This window comes from Delphinus delphis, chromosome 2, assembly GCF_949987515.2.
Source record: "Delphinus delphis chromosome 2, mDelDel1.2, whole genome shotgun sequence".
Taxonomy (NCBI): domain Eukaryota; kingdom Metazoa; phylum Chordata; class Mammalia; order Artiodactyla; family Delphinidae; genus Delphinus; species Delphinus delphis.
Window position 1 is genome coordinate 81,232,958 of NC_082684.1, and position 17,626 is coordinate 81,250,583.

The following is a 17,626-nucleotide window of genomic DNA, read 5'->3' on the forward strand; positions in this document are numbered from 1 at the left end:
CTCACGGGCCCAGCCGCTCCTTGGCATGTGGGGTCTTCCCGGACTGGGGCACGAACCCGTGTCCCCTGAATCGGCAGGTGGACTCTCAACCACTGCGCCACCAGGGAAGCCCTGTTTAATCTTTTGAGGAACCTTCATACTGTTTTCCATAGTGGCTGCACAAATTCACATTCCCATTAACAGTGCTCAAGGGTTTCCTTTTCTCCATATTCTTGCCAACACTTGTTATTTCTTGTCTTTTTATAACAGTCATTCTAACAGATATGAGATGATACCTCACTGTGGTTTCAATTTGCCTTTCCCTGATGAATAATGATGTTATATTCTTCTAATACATATTTAAGCTATCTTATCATTAAAAACTGAATACCACTTAAATTCACCTTACATACCACAAATCATACGCTCTTCATACTTTGGGAAACATTTATTTCAATTACAGAAATAAACGCCTTGTAGCCAGTATTTCCATCTCCAGTTTTTTGGCATTTCAATCCATTTGATTCAATTCTTCCAAATGAATTGTTCAGAATTACAAGGATACCCTGTCAACTGCATTCTCCATCTAGTCAGGTTTAAAATCCTTAAGCAGCATTGTCTCCAGCCTGAATGCACCATCTTTCCCAACATCATTTCCGGTTGCTGGGGCAGTCTTGTCTCAGGCCTTATGGAACCGAGCCCTGCTGACCACTGCTGGCCTCACTTTCCCTGCTCTGTTCCTCTGCTCCCACTCCCCCACCTCTACCCATCACCTGCCTTCAAAGTTCTCCTTCCTCCTCCCCCTCTGCAGCCTCTTCAAAACAGCCACTAATTCCCTCAGCTGGAAGTAATCTTTCCTTCCTCCAACCCCCATACTTTTCTTCTGACACTTTTATCCACACGTTTACCCATACCACACTTTTCTTTGGACACTTTCCACTTTCGACTTTTAATTTTTGCTAGATACTCACATTTTCTCTCTCCTACATGTGTTTAAAATTCTTGGGGGCAGGCTCTGCTTCTGATTCATCTTTGCACCCTCCTATCACTTAGTAAAGTACTTGCTCATAGGAAAATAACTACCACTAAATATGGGTTGAATAAATGAATATATGAGTCAGGTAACATTTTGGTGTGAGTGAATCTTGATGAAAGTAGTTTTTTCATCAAGCAGAATTTTTTTCCCCAACAATTCATCTGTGTTTTGGTGGTGGTGAGAGGGATTAGCAAAGGTTGATGAAGGAGTTTCTTACACATCTTAGTCTACCTTTACTGACATTTACTGTCAGGTAAACAAGACAAATGAAAGGGGTGTAATCAGTATTGTCATCCTATAGCTGCAGAGGAAGAAGGGCTGTTTTGGGTGACAATTGAAGTTTTTATTCATTTTGTTTTGTTTTTAATAGATATATTTCTTAGAAAACAGTGATACAAGGAACGTGGGATTTTTTTTTTAATTAAGTTCATTGATTTTTTTTCAGAGCCTTCCTCCCAGTATCTAACTAACAAGAAAATTATACAATACAAAATCATGTCTCTTAGAAGGCTTATTCACCTCTAGAAAGATGTTTCCCTGAATGGCTGACCACAGCTGGAGGAGAGCCTGGAGCTCCCTGGAGTTTAGTGTGACACCCCCAGAGGGAGCCTGGAGCAAACCAAGCCGCAGAGCTGCCCGGAGAGCAGCGACACCCTCTGATCATTCTGCCCTCTCAGCACAGAACCTCCTTCCAGCTTCCAGTGAGCCTTGTGTGAAGGGCTGGGTTGGTGACTCTGTGTGACATTCCAGAAAATACTTCTCAGGAAGTCAAAAGCTTTGCACCCATCAGAACCCTCACTTTTCCTCAAATATAATACTAGCAATCCTTTCAGGGTGAAAGAAAACGACCTTATGCTAAATTTTCTATCTTAGAATTGTTAATAATTTTAGGCCTCATACATTCTTTTTTCTTTTAAATTTATGAGAGAAGGAAGGCTGATCTAAAATAAAGGCAGGAGTTCTATCACCTAGAGACCAGAACATCATATGTTGGACTGTACCCGATCTGTATTACCCACTTGACATCAATAAACCTTTTTATGTACTAAAAAGTGGTCCAGACTTTTGGAGTCTCCTCTCCCCTCCGAATTCCTTTCTAGAATCTCAGTCCCCATAATATAATACAAATGAGCAATTCTCAAATTGGCCTGTGGACCTCCACAACTACTGTCTGACTTAAGTGCTGGTCATGGCTAGCAGTTCCTATTTACCATTCTGAAGCTAAAACTGGAGAAAAATACTTTAAAAAGAATAAACAAAGTGCTCCTTTCTCTACTCCAGAGAAGTGATTACCTGTATCAATGCTTTAGGATAACTAAGGGCTCTCTTTGTTCAAAGAGTATGTGAACTTGAACATTCTCAGCTAATGAGTGCTGCCATCTTGAACACTGTGCTTATTATGATCAGAATTCCAATAATAAATCTCAGCTGTGACGGTCAAGTGCACAACTCAGTCTGAGCAGGTTAGGGCCTTCATTGCTCTAGGCATGATCAGACAATCCTACAGGAAAATGAAAATAATCTGCTCTGATGTCAGGAAACTTTATAGACTCATAGAATAGTAGAGCCGGAAATGATCTCAACCGTTGATTCCCTTGGACATGTTGGCACGTCCCAGGCGGCTCACGTGTGTCGTGTTGAGCTGCTTGCTCTTTTTTTTTTTAAATTTATTTATTTTTGGCTGCGTTGGGTCTTCGCTGCTGTGCGCGGGCTTTCTCTAGTTGCGGCAAGCGGGGGCTACTCTTTGTTGCGGTATGTGGGTGTCTCGTTGCGGTGGCTTCTCTTATTGTGGGGCATGGGCTCTAGGCACGAGGGCTTCAGTAGTTGTGGTAGGCAGGCTCAGTAGTTGTGGAGCACACGCTTAGTTGCTCCACAGCATGTGGGATCTTCCTGGACCAGGGCTCAAACCCGTGTCCTCTTAACTGGCAGGTGGATTCTTAACCACAGCGCCACCAGGGAATTTCCACTGCTTGCTCTTTACATGTGTCCACACCTCTGCCTCAAGGCCTGTCAGTAGCACTCTTGACACCACAGACTGAGAATACCCATGGAGATTCAGAAACAAGACTCAGACTCAGTCAGAAAAAGCCCAGCAAGGTCCCTTGCATATCACGAAGATGGTGCCTTGACAGGCTTTGAACCACAGCAGCCAACCGAACCCTAGACTGCAGGAATATAAGAGTTCAAGATTATGAGGCCGAGGAAAGCAGCACTACAGCCTCTGGTTGGTTTTGTTTGGTATTCTCAAAAACCCAAAGAAAAGAAAATGTCAAAATCACGTTGAAACGCCTTACATCTATAGTTCATTTTAGTTGCCTTTTCAACATCATTGCTACCTAAGCACACACATCCTTGCTACCTAAAGAAGTTGCTGTTAACTAATGCAAGCCATCATCGTGATTTTATCCAGCCACTCCTGGTTAAGTGGGCTTTAACTTCTGAATGAGATATAAAGCTGATTCAAAAAGTCAAAGGACGTTTTAAGGAGAAAGGATAAAATGATAAAAAGTGAATGTGAGGAGAGGGAACTGTGGGACTTCGACAGGGACTCAATCGACTTGACTGAAAAAAACTAATGGAACAAACCAGGACTCCAGTGAATGGGATCCTGCCTGAAGACTTCTGGTGTGATGGTAGCAAAACCTGTTCCTGCTCCAGGGACTGGCCTGTCACAGCGCCCTTCCTGCCGGCTCTACACCATTCCAGGCACTATTTACTGAGTCACTGCATTCTGCAAACCAGCTCCATATGACCCCTACCTATTACTGCAGAACTTTTGAAAATGAGTTCCTAACGCGGATTTGATCCCTGCAGGAGAGGAATTTCAAAGGTGTGACAAGTTATTTCTATGCATATAAGTGAATGAATCTATTATACATCTTTTGAAGAAACAAGGGGTTTCTGTAAAGCACTTAGAGATCCTTTGGGACATAAAGAGCTGCATTATTTTTTTATTGTTATACAATTACGTATCTCCTTCCCTTGTTTTGAATAGTTTTATATGAATTTTTTTAAAAAAAATCTTGCCTGTTCATAATATATAGTTTATTCTTTACATTCTTATTTTGACCACTTTTGCCATTCATTGAATTTTTCTGAACACTAACTTTTGATAGTGACTCAGCATCACTACTGATTTTCATAACCAACAACTCAATCATGTTATTAAAATTTTGACAAAAATAAAGACATTTACCTATAAATAAACCTAAAATTAAGCCATGGCCTGGCAGCCTCTCTTTTCCTCTCACGGACACAAAATATTTGGGCACTGTAACCATATAAATGAATTCCATTTATGCAAATGGATATAATTTCTATTATCTAGGGAAATTTGAGATGCCAACTTATCCAACACTTTCAGGGGTGCGATGCTATATCTTCTCCATCACAGCCCGATCTGTGGTTCGTAAACTATGCTGCTAACTTTCAACTTATGCAAATCACCCCTTCCTTCATTATTCATCTTGTCCCTTTTCTCTATCACAGATATCTGATAGCTATACATCTTTCTCAAGCTAGTGCCAGTGAGGTTTTTTTCCTCAAAAATTCTCCCTCTTACAACTGCCATAGCTCACGAGAGACACAGCGTTGTTCATTGGTCACCTGGAGAAAATATTAAGTCCACTTCCTCATGGATAATCCAATGACCATGGTGTGCTGAATGCCTGAATAACAGTAAAAACAAACTCTTGCCGGCTAAAACTTGCTGAAGCCATTCTGCTGTAGCTTTGTAAAAACATGTACTGCTTCATGCACTATTTCCAAACCAGACCATATTTTGAACGTACATTTTTTTTTTAAGGGAAGAGGTTGGAGATTGCTAGGTATAAATGAAAAGACTAAATAATCTGTGTATCTTAAATTGACAACTGAGGTTTCAGGACTCTCTGCCACCTTTTACTGAATAAGTCCAGACAAATATATTTAACTTCTCTGGGCATTATGTGCTTGCTTCATATGTGAAAAGGGAGTAACAATAGTGTAAGTGTTTGAAGGCAAGAAACGCAACCTCTCTTGAGAGCCCTCTCAGCTTTAAGAATGGGTCGATCTATCTAAGGGTAATTCTGTTTCCTTGCCAGTATAACTCACTTCTTGCCCACGTGAAGAGGTTTGCTAGAGGCTTCTGGCGAACCTGGCTCTTATGAGAGAGCCACAGGAAGCCACTTTCAGTCAGAGGTTTGAGTGAGGACTCCCAGAGCACTGGCACCATCTTACTACTAGGAAGAAACCCAACCTGAGGGTGCAGCCAACACGTGGATGAAAAGAACAAAGACTCTCAGGGTCTCTGAGCCCTTGACTCCATCTCTCTGAAGTCCACCACTCCGCACACCTTGGAAGGTAAGTCAGTTTGTAAAGTGGTCTTCTGTTATTTGCAGGCAAAAACATTCTAACTCATATAGCTTTCCAGCACCTCTTTATGAATATACACACTTGGAAACCACTGATTTATCAAATTCCCTGTTCTTCATTTCAATTCTTCAAAATTTCCATTGATTAAAAAGCCATCTAAAATTAATGTCCATAAACCCCTGCTGTGTTAATAAAGATGCAGCTGGCCCTTGATAAATACCCTTGATGTGTCATCAGTGCTCACACCTAGCATAATGTCTCCAGGAGGCCAGCAGACCCCTAGAAAACTGTGTTTCATTAACAAAGCAAACCTTAATGATTTTACAACCTAACATTCACTTCTTCATATAAGAAGTATATGGTGGGCTTCCCTGGTGGTGCAGTGGTTGAGAGTCCGCCTGCCGATGCAGGGGACACGGGTTCGTGCCCCGGTCCAGGAAGATCCCACATGCCGCGGAGCGCCTGGGCCCGTGAGCCATGGCCGCTAAGCCTGCGCGTCTGGAGCCTGTGCTCCGCAACGGGAGAGGCCACAACAGTGAGAGGCTCGCGTACCACAAAAAAAAAAAAAAAAAAGTGTATGGGTGGACTGAAACCTCTGCTATTAATAACTATATCTTTTTTTAAATGTTAAATTGAATACAGAGAATTCAACAATAGAAAAGTATTTATTTATATGCTACCATTATCCTGATTATAGCAAGTCAATTTAAAGAATGCTCAAAGTAAGAACATTTCAATTTTTTCCCCTAGATTACTTTTTGGTTTTATTACCAACTACATAGAGATTATATATACATAATCTCTAATAATGTAAAAAAGATATATACAGATTACATAATCTTTAGGACAATTAACTTTGGTTTTACAATTTTTACTGTTTTATATATTAGTCATAAAATCAGCCCACTGTAAGTTCAATAAACTAAATATTTTTAAAATGTACTTCTACATATTTCCCACAGAAGTTCTGCATTCCCTCTCAAGTTTCACAGTGACCTTTGACCCATTTCCATGGGTTTGTAAATGTATGTAGGTGAGTAAAAGCCAGGAAGATAAAATACAAAATGAAGCATGCCATCTGAATTCTTTCACAAAAGTCACTTTCCTTTCACAAAATTTGTTCATTTAGGTCTGCTTATTTCTATAATAAGTCATCTCCTCAATTTGCCTGTAATATTTTAAGTACATGAAAAGTTGCGTGGGATCTTCAGATAAAGACGCTCACTTTAATATACTGTCAAAAATGATTTTTAAATATTTCAGAAAGTTTTTAACTGCTAAAAGGCAAAAGTTTGCCATTTGCTAGAAAATTATCAAAACTATTTTAGCTTATTTGGAGCAGGCATTAAAGTTATTGATTTGGGAGAAAAAAAAGAAAGAGCTAAAGTATTTTTAAGTGAAGCACTCACGTAAGTGCAAGAACGCATTATAGGAACAAACATAAGAAATGACATTCTGTGCTGCACACATTTAGGTATAAAGGAAAATTTTCAGGCTGAAAAAAAGCAGAATGGAACCCTAAACCAGTAAACATATCCCCTACCTCTTAAATTATTACTTTTTTCCTATTGATTGGATTCCTTAAGATAACCCATGAATGTAGAACACCTGTAACCATAAAAATTAATTTAAAATGAAATGTCAATTCGAGCATAAACCCAACATAAATTTGGCCTCACCTTCATGTTAATAAATTTAGAGTTCAGGTTTGTTTTGTTTTGGGTTGAAAATATTTATTTCATCAACAAACAATTCCAGAGTGCAAACAGTTGTCCTGTTAAGCTGAAGCCAATGTTTATTTTAGCACTGCTAGGATACCTAAGTGTTCTGTAAATGGGAAAATACTGGCTGGAGAAACATTTACACAAAAGATTGTGTCTATTAAGACAATGAAAGTGTTTTAAAATATATCCTTTGGGGTGGGTTCATGATAGTGAGAAATTACCATTCAATTATATAAAAACATGTAGTTTTGAAAAAAATGTATTCTAGAAAGTTGCTTCTTAATCACTTTGATGCTTCACAAAGTTATCCTTGGAAAACTCAAAGATTTCCTCACTTTCCTTAGTTTTCTATTGACAGGGGTCTGGAGACTGAAAATGAAGGTATAAAAATATATATGAATGCATGCAGTCCTAATGTGTGTATACATATGCATAGATACAGGGTGACTGTGGGCATTGAAAAATAATTGAATCAGTTAAACTAGTTCCTAACATATTTAGTAGCTTCTCAATAAAAGCAGAATAAATGAATGACCTACTAGAAATGGGGGTAAGGAGATGGACAGGCTGCATTTGGTGTGTCCTAACCCATGTTTTTCATGGCCTGGAAAATCCTGAAAAGCACTGTTTTAGGAGAATCCCCAAAGCCCTTTAGATCAGTTGTTTAAAACAAACAAACAAAAAAACGTTTCTAATTGAACAGGGGGATTTACGGTTGATCTGGCTTTATCTCTTGCTCTTTACAAACTCACACATCTCAACTTCCTTCTGTCTAGAAGAACATCTAATTCACAATATTAATTGTATCCAAATGATTTAGGGAACACAGGATAAACTTGATCTGAGTTCGCAAGAACCGCCATTCCTATCGTACCTCTCTCTGCCTACATCTCTGTATTTATCTTTAGGTTTAGTCACTGTTCTGCAAATGAAACCAAACCACAGTCTTATTGCTCCTTATGAAGACATGACAGGTAAACAGGTTTGTTGGATTGAAATGTATCTGAAATGTCACCCAGTCTATAGACAATTATCCAGATGAAAATACATACAAATAGCTGAACATGTGCAAATGATCTCCATGTATATATATTTGGAGGTGGAGGTTTTTGTTGTACCACAGAGACACTAATAATTAACTTACTAAACTTAGAGACATCACTTTTAATTAAAGTAGTTATTGCTCATCTCTACACATAACCCAGTCATGCCAATCTCATCCATTTCCAAGTCTGTCCCCAACAGTGACCCACTTTGGATGCAGCTGAATTGTATAGGAGTTGTTTGGATATAAGTCCATGACTTGAAATTTCCCAGAATAATTGAATTATCCATGGGAGATTTCAAATAGAAAAAGAAAATTCTTTATTAAGATACAAATTTATATGAACACAGAGTCCAAAATAATTAGTTTTCTTGATTAAATGAAAGTTATCTGTTACTGATAACATGAGAGAGGTTGAAAAGAGTCACGTACATTTTCGATAATTGTATTTGACTTAAATTCTGGGAGCAGTAGGAAAGAGCGATATGTGCAGACCGGCACCTATCAGTGGTTTTACAGTCTATAGATCCCTATGTGAATAAGACAGCTGTGGCTTGATTCATTGCCATGGGTTTATTAATACCAGGTTTCACCTTAGGCGATTGGTTACAAGCCTGTTTAGCAGTTTTTATTCAAGGCAGATTAACACTCCCGACAGAGGGCTCTACTTATTGACGCAGTTTTGTGGCATCTATACAATTAACTTTCCTTCACTGCACATCAGTGGCATGTTAAGTTTTTCTTAACAACCTCTACGGATGCATATAATCTCATCACGATATATGAAGCATGTCCAATAAAAGGAACATTGATGGGTACTTTGGCTCAATATAGCAGCAAGATTTTATAGAGGCTGGACCAAAGGAAGGTGGAATTTGATCATTAAAACACCTCCCTGTTCCTAGGTCCTTTCCCAATAGTACGGCCATGCTAGAAAAATGGCTAAAAAATGGCTAAAAAAATAAGATGGGAATGGAGAGGCACAATTTGTTTGCACCGAAAGCATCTTTACAGTTTTATCACTAACTGAACCTCAGAATCGACATCCTCTACACAGGCCAGTTAGCAAGTGCCCCTCAGGTGAAGTGTGCTCACCGAAATGTCCCATGAATTTCACTGAGAAAATGCTATGAACCTTCACTTGCTTTGTATGGGTTTTACCTTCCCACAATTTGCTTGCTTGTGTGTGTCCACGCACACTCACATGTGTGTGCATCTACATGCTGTCTGTTCTACACGTATTTGTATGTCAATATGCTGCACAAGCTACTATCATGTGGCAATTTCTGTCAGTATGCTAACTAAAATTGCCCTAGCGTACACAAATTCAATTACATTAAACTCTTTGTTGGACTATTTTTAAGTAATTTATTTATAAATCTTATTTGGACTTATAGACTGTTGATTGCATTTTTTCAGATAGATATATGAAAGCTTGGAATGATCTTTCTTCCACTCAACTTTTTGAGCATTTCTGGGCTACATTACAGTGCATAAATCTGTCTACCAATCTTTTTCTTCTGTAAATGTGTATTTCAGTCTCAGTGACCCTAAAAACCTGGCAGTATTCGGGTTTTAAAAGGCATTAAATCACATAAACAGAAAAAAGGCAGATTCCTTCTAGAGGAGGAAGAGGATAGACAAGAGGACATAGGTCAAAATGTTGACGATGCTTCACTAGGGCACTAGAGGTGTGGGCAGGAGAATTGAAACTGGACTGGAAGATTTCTCTGGGTGAGTCCCGAAGAATCCTTTCAGTCCGAAAACCAGGTGGCATTTTATGGCAAAGCTCAGCCAGAACATGACAATAAGGCCTGAAGAAATGAGGGTGAAAGAATCTTGCTTCTGAGGAAGAAAGATGAACAGAAGAGAGGAGAGGAATAAAGATGACTTTAGGAGGAACTCAAACAGCTTGAGGAGTTCAGAATTTTGGCCATCGTGTAAAAATAACAAAAACTACCATTCCTTACAACAACTTATGTGTTAGGAGAGAAACAGGTATCTCCTTTTTACAGATAAGTTCAAAGAGGTTAAGCGACTTGCCCATTTAACCTGGCTAATACAGGGTGTCTTAACTAGACTAACTCGGAATTAGATTCCTAACTTACCCCTCTTTTCAGTACAAGGATGTTGCCTTCAGTATACCTGTAACTTAACACTTGGTACCCCAGATCTCCACTTACTGAAGACCTTTATGGAAGAGAATACAGGAAAGAACCCAGGGAAAACAAGTTTTCCAGAGGCTGGAGTGCAAGGTGGAACTCCTGAGGTCTTTGCATGGTGGAGGGGAAGAGGCCCCTCTAGCAGGGCACCAGGAAGCCTGGTTGAGGATGCGGTAGGTCTATTTTGCCACATCGCTTCAAAAACTACTGTGACCTGCTTCAAAGAACTTTTTAAACCATGCTGCTTTGATATAAGCGTAGTGTAGACCCAGCTACAAGAGACAAAGCCACAAGACCATTATCTGAACTTCAAAGCCAGCACAAAAATATAAGTGTAGGTAATCTCTAAAATTGCCAGCCTAATTCTCAAATCCCAAACACTTCAAATCCTAAGTGTGGATGCAGCTCCGTATCTGAGAAAAGAGGAAGAGATAATGATGTGTGTATGTATGTGCGTGCGTGTGTGTGTGTGTGTGTGTGTGTGTGACATAATAGCAAGATGATTCAGCCACAAGTGGAAAGATAAGTTCTCTCCAAAAGAGGGAAAAACAAGTGACAATTGAGTATGCGGCTTTGCCTAAAGGACAAGACAGAACATCCCAGTACGTTTAAGAATGGGAGACAAAAAGCCACAAATATTGTTGTGTTGTCTTCCATCGTTATCCTGAAGCGAATTCATTTTCACTTGAACCCAATTCTGGAATTTTTATTATTTAGACCCAAGAGATCCCAAAGGCTGATGACAGCTCTCAAGTAGTTTTCCTGAACTATCCAGTTGGAAGCCCTCTAAAGTTTGGTAACATAAAGCCCAGCTTCAGAGCACCGGTTCCTTCAATGATGGACCCCAACCCTTGCTAGCAATGCCAATCAATGCCAGCCGGGAAAGCCTTAGGGGTTTTTTCTCAATGCCTTCAGGGTGGGGAATGGATTACCCCCTTAGGTCTGCTCAGGTCTTGGACCCAAGGGGCTTTGCTTCCTTATCGCGATCACTGATTTTAACTACAGACCTGAACAGATTGGAATAAAAGGAAACACAACTGCTGCAAAACTCTGGTTCTTTTGAACCATGAAAGTACCTAATTCAGAAACTTTCGGGAAATAAGTTCTTTTCTTTTCAAGAATGAGAATTTCTCTTGCATCATGGTCCAACCTGTTCTATGAACACAAGTCCACACTAAAGTAACTACTGTCAACATCTAGTGTAAAGCTCTGCCAAGTATGAAGTCAGATCAGCTTCCTAACGCCCCCCCAAAATCATGTACCACGGGGCTACCGAGATGAAGTAACACGCAGCCCCAGCGGGCACAGATTTCTGCTTTATGTAAATCAGAGCCTGTCATGGCACGCATGATTCACTGCTCAGGGTGTACTCTCCTGTGACGAATGAGTCCCGCTTCATTTGGCAGTGATTATGCGGATTGCTGGCCCTCTAAACCCCTTTGAACTTGTAATTGCTGCTGGTTTAAATAATGAACATTAAGGGGAGTTGGATTTGTAAAACTGTAGATAATTACATCTTTTTTCTCCCCCCCCTTTGTTTTGATGCAAGAGTATATTCACTCACACACACACACACACACACACACACACACACACACACTTCTAAGGCCACCGATCACTGTATCACGCCAGGATGTGATCGAAATAAACCACAGTCTTGTTCAAGGGTTGGTCAGGGAGGGCAGATTTGAGGTGGGGGAAGAGGAGGAAGTACCAGGGGGAGCATCTGTGAGCTGTGCAGGAGGGAGATCAGAAAGGCCTGGATGCTGTAGGAGAGGAGGAGCAATGGTCCTCATGAATATTCATAGCTAGTCACATCTGTAGCAGGCTTGCTTTCTACCTTTTTTTCCCCCTGTGCAGTGCAACATAGAACATTCGTGCAAACAAAAGGAGGGGATTCTGCAGCTTCATCAGCTCCAGATTTGCTCATGGCGGTGAACTTTCTTTCTCTATGCTTTTCCAATTCTACTTATGGATTTAAATTTTTTAAAGTATATAGCAGGAGATGTGTATACCCTTTCCTTCTACCATGAAAGAAAAGCACCCCAGCCCCACAGTCAGGAGTTGGAAGAAATCTCAGTTACATAACTGAGAAGACTCCAAGCCAGTCTTCCTTTCCTCCTTTGCCCTACAATTGGTCAAATCCTCTATCCAGTATCCTTTGATCCAGAAAAAGACTAATTTTGAGAAAAATTAAATGTTATCGATAGGGGACAGGAACCAAAGTTCACCAAGTCAGCGAGCTGCTACCCTCCCAGAAACAACAAAGAATGAATGATAAATTTAGCAGCCTCGTGTTCAGTTTTCAAACAACGCTACTGAGATTTATAGCTTCACTGCTCCCATGGCAAACTAAGCTGCTCACAGAAAGCTATCTGCTTTTGATTTCACTCTGTTTTCTCCAGTTTTTGTTCTTTTTCCTATTTGCAGTTTTGTTTAACTCTACATTTTCTTTTTCCTGGTGTGAGCCGAATATCAAAGGCCAGTGCTATTGGTAAGCATCCAGCTTGCAAAAGCCACTCAATGGGATGTTATCAGAACCTACATCACACCATGGCAGACAGTGATTAATAGCAACTGTATCAACGGCAGCAACTTTTCCAAAAAAAAAAAAAAGGCTCTCCAGCAGCTGAAAAGGGGGTCAGTGAGGTAAAAATAAGAAATGTCTGCAAGAACCCAGGGCCCAAAAATGTTCCTGGAGAGTACAGTACCCTGGGATTGCGTTTGACAGAAAGAAAAAAGAAATTCCTACTATTACTCATATAATAGAAACCTTTACCTTTAACTAAGTCAGTTATACTTAAAACAGCTACACATTAATTTAAAATGAAATCTGTGTACAACTTTGGAATCATTTTATTGATGTAATGGTGTCCCCCAAAATAACTAGCAGATGGATTTCCACCCCCTCAATGAAACACTGAAACAAATTGCAGAATTGTCAAAATTTTATCGTGAAGGCACACACTCTATAAAAAGGTTGATTTTAAATGAATTGTAAATTTGCTTCATTGCACAATATTTTTCTAAAATTATAACCGGAAAGTATTCTCTGTTTAATTTTTTAGCATATCCTTTCACAAAACACATCTGTTGTGAAGTATTTCTAATTTGTGCTAACTGCTTTTTAACAAACACACAGTTGTCACTATGCCATCTAATGTTATTGGGGCAAAAAAGTACATTCTCCTTCATTCTCTTCGTAATATGAATTTTGAGCTGTTTTCGATGAGGCAGACCAATAGAAAATAACACAATTATCTTAATTCCGGATGTAAGTGACATATAGGAGATTAAAGTAATGAGGAAGGATGGAAATAGAGTCAAACCAGACAAAGACAACATGGCTGGAGGTGGCCAAAACTGGGGAGAAAGAATTAACATATACAGAAAGCTTGCCACATTAGGTCTAATTATTAAGAAGGGAGTAAGAAGATGAAGAAAGAAAAATAGCACTAAGTAGAGTATGTCACAAGGTTGGCCAACCGTAGAAAGGATGGAAGGTAGGATGCCCTCTTAGCTTTGAAGAGTGAAAACGGAGATTACCTAGTTATAGTCCAACATTATTCCCCATTTATTTTTATCCCACACCCCTCTTATGTGTTTGTGGTTAGTTCTTTCTGGGGAAATGGGATTGTACAGTGTTGAAGACAGAGATGAACCAACGACACCAAGAATTCTGAAATTATTTCACCTTCAAAATAATTTTGAAAATTAAAAAAAAATGTTACCCCTTAAAGGGCCAACATAATAAGAACTAACCTTCCCCGGTATTTAATGCAGACCATGTGGTAAATGCTTTGCCCATGCCTTATCTTCTTTCTGTATCCTGACAACCCTGGGAGGAGGAATTATTATCATCCCCATTTGACAAAGGAAGAAACTGAGGCTGTTTAAAGGTTAAATAACTTGCCCAAGGCAACTAAGCTAATGAGACACTGAACCCTTACCCAAGCTTTCAATCTCTCTATGATCACTGAGTATTTTCTTTATATTTGGAATAAAAAATCTACACACGCAAAATATCTTGCATGGTAACCTTCATGGACTCATAGAGAGCAACAAAAAACAGTTATTGGATCTAACCTGTATCTAAATGAGTCAAGGGATATTTTTTTCACTTCTTCACAGCTTAGTGCCTTGTATATATGCTTTAGAAGAGAGAAAAATGTGCCTATCTAGCCAATAAAGACTCACATCATCTAATTAGTGTTTTAGCCTTATTATCTTATGCGATTTTAATATAAGAGGCTTATAATCTAAATTTTTCAAAGTACTGTTGATTTTTGCAGAAAACATAAATAATAACCATGTATGCAAGTTCTTATTTCATTACCTCAACTGAATTGTGAGAATAACATTATACTTGTGTAGACCAATTTTTAGTCTGAGTATAAAAGGCAGTACATTATACAACTAGAATTTAGACTTCTTGAAATACCCAAGAATCCACAGGCTTTTCATCCATCCATTCATTAACCAGTAAATCTATTCCCAAAGTTCCCTTATCATGTACCAGTACAACAGAAGAAGTGTATGTCATCAAGATGGAAAGATGATTACAATTTGCTTTTAGATATCTCCACCAATGTCAGGAAGTGAGACATATATAATACAGAACTTCAAATCTATGCTTCTTTCCTTAAAACTGGGCCAGGGAATGGAGAAGGAAGTCTGGAGTGCTGTGGCCCCATCTGCCATGGTTAAGCAGATTCAGGGTAATGACCACCCCAAGCATTGCCCAGCAGGCCAGATCAGATGCTGAGGGTCCCACATGACATAAAATGCAGCTTCAAGCTGAGGGGACCATACCCAGACCACCTCCAGCTATAACTCATGTCCTGGTGTGAAGGGTGGAGGAAGAAGGGAAAGATTCACTCTTGAGTACCAGTACTCAGTTCAAGGCACTGAGATAGGCTATTTCACATAGTCTATTTAATCCAGCCCCCCTCCCACCCAGACAATCCTACCCATTTTACAGATGAAGAAATTGGAGATGTTGAAAACGTTGCCCAAAGAAACAGTGCTAGTAAGTGGCCTCTTGTGAATCAAACTGAAGTCCTGCCCACAAGACTTGTCTGTGCTGACACTGGCTCTCCCTACTTCACCCCTGCCTACAGGCAGTGGAGGCAGAAGGACTCAAGGGCACCGGGCAAGTCACTATCAAAACTTTACATCTATCTTTTCCACTGCCCCTCTTCTCATTCATCTTGCCCCAGCTGTGTCAATGGAATAAGCACTCCATTTACAGCACACAAACGACGATTTTACATGAGTATTTGGAAGCAGTATTTTGTTATAGAATCATCACAAATACCACTTATTCAGTTAAACTGCACAGCATCAAGGAACTTAAAGGACCCTCTAGATGCCTCATGGGGATAAACTGAGCGCCCCATAGAGAAAATAAAATCTCAGGTTTGTGCACGTGCATATGGCACTGCAGAGGGCAGGGGGGCGGGCTGGGGAAGACAGCTGCACACAGTGAAGGTCAGGGCCCAACAACAGGTCCTGTCTTAGGTGCTGCCAGGTTCATTCCAATTGCTCGCAACATGGATTTCAGATATATTCCAAACAGAAGTGACAAAACCCAAAACCACAGGAGCAAACACTGGCTTTCAAGTGCTGTGGGAACACAGACATTTGTTTAAGTAACCACTGTTTTAAAATTGCATACATAGTAACACCAAAATAAACAGCTTGCGATGCTGTTTATTTTAAGATACACAATAGTAATGTAAAGTGTGGCGTGCCCCAGATCCGGGGAGCTGGAACATAATTTACAGTTGTAGAGAGCCCTAGGAGGACTCAACCACACGCCAGGACGGGCTACTTCCTGATTAGATAACAGTGAAGGTCAGAACGCATTGCTTTTTGTGCTGCAGAGAGCAAACAAGCCACCACAAAGACCCCACTCCTCCTGCTTGCTGTGAATTATGAATCGAGTCCTGGGGAGCATGGGGTTTGCCAAGTCTCTGCTACAAAGCGTGTATTAATCACAGGTCCCGAGGAAGGGTCAGGAGCACAGCCTGACCAACCAGGGAGGGAGCCTGCCCGCCGACCTCAGTTCCCCCAGTCCCTCCCCTCCCTGATCTAAACACCGCGAGGAAGGGAAAGAAAGAGGGGGAAAAACATCCTGAAGATACACAAGCTGGTTGGGGCGCCGGAGCATATGTAAAACTGAACTCTAAGGAAGAACCGCCAGATCAAACAAACCTTGAGCCTGATCAAAATAGGAACCCAGTCTGTGGTTTCCTTTAGCCGACTGAGCAGCCAGCCGTCCCCACACCTTCCTTGCTCTTCTTTCCCTCCTCCGTCCAGGTGCTTCAGGGAAACATTTCAGGAATCGTTGTTTGGGTTTCTCTACTTCAATCTTCCACCGTAACCTAGAGAGCCTTCCAAGCCAAGGCCTGCTATCCTCAAGGCACGACTCTTGGCCATCTGGTCCTTTGTTTTGTCTCGCCACAACCTAAGTTAACTGGCTCCTTTGCCCTCGCCCTCACCTGCTGTGTCATGGAGTAAAAATAACTTTGATCTTTTCCACAAACATAACTTCCATATCCTTGACTTTCTGAAACTTGAGTTTGTCCTGAAATATTGTTTCCCTAAAAACTCTCTGCCATGGACTGAACTGTGTTCCTGCAACATTCATATGTTGAAGCCCTAACCCCGACTGTGACTGGATTGGAAGACTGGGATTTTAGGAGGTAATTTAGGTTAAATGAGGTCAGAAGGGTGGGGTCCTAATCTCGTAGGATTGGTGGCCTTATAAGAAGAGGAAGAGCCCTCTCTCTCTCTCTCTCTCTCTCCCCTCCCCCCCACCACACACTATGGAAAGGCCATGTGAGGACACCGTGAGAAGGCAGCCATTTGCAACCCAAGGAGACAGCTCTCACCAGATACTCATGCTGCCAGCATCTTGATCTTGGGCTTCAAGGCTCCAGAACTGTGAGAACATAAATTTCTGTCGTTTAAGCCCCCCAGTCTGTGGTATTTCTTATGGCAGCCTGAACTGGCTAAGACTCTCCCACTGAAGTAACCCATTTTTCCTCCTTACCAGTCCCTCTGGAATCAGGGAAGAGAGGCCAGACTGTTGACTTTCCCCATTTCTCTCTCATTCCCAGCTCTCAGTGCCTGACCTAAGACTTTCCACTCACTTTTCTCATGAAGTTCACAGCATTTGCTGCCATTCCTCTCCCCTGCTGTGGAGAATGCTGACATCTAAGCCATTTTCACCTTCCCCAGGGGCTTCTGTACACACTAGAATGTTCCTCTTCCCCCTACCACTTGCCTCTACTTTTGAAGGCTTCAGTATACATGACAAAGA

At 40.7% G+C, this 17,626-nt stretch overlaps 1 protein-coding gene and 1 long non-coding RNA gene across 9 annotated transcripts in view; one reads left to right on the top strand and one right to left on the bottom strand.

Annotated features, from left to right (window-relative positions):
* The window catches only part of MEIS2 (Meis homeobox 2), a 200,552-nt gene that overhangs the window by 108,067 nt on the left and 74,859 nt on the right, over nt 1–17,626 (bottom strand). The gene's annotated exons all lie outside the window — the stretch shown is intronic.
* Nucleotides 1–17,626, top strand: part of LOC138413996 (uncharacterized) — a 93,322-nt gene that overhangs the window by 53,689 nt on the left and 22,007 nt on the right. The window contains exon 4 of one of the 2 annotated variants that reach the window (XR_011246367.1): nt 1,461–5,356. This is a non-coding gene — a long non-coding RNA (uncharacterized lncRNA). Of the gene's footprint in view, nt 1–1,460; nt 5,791–17,626 lie in introns of those variants that run through there. The other variant, XR_011246366.1, reaches the window with a different exon arrangement.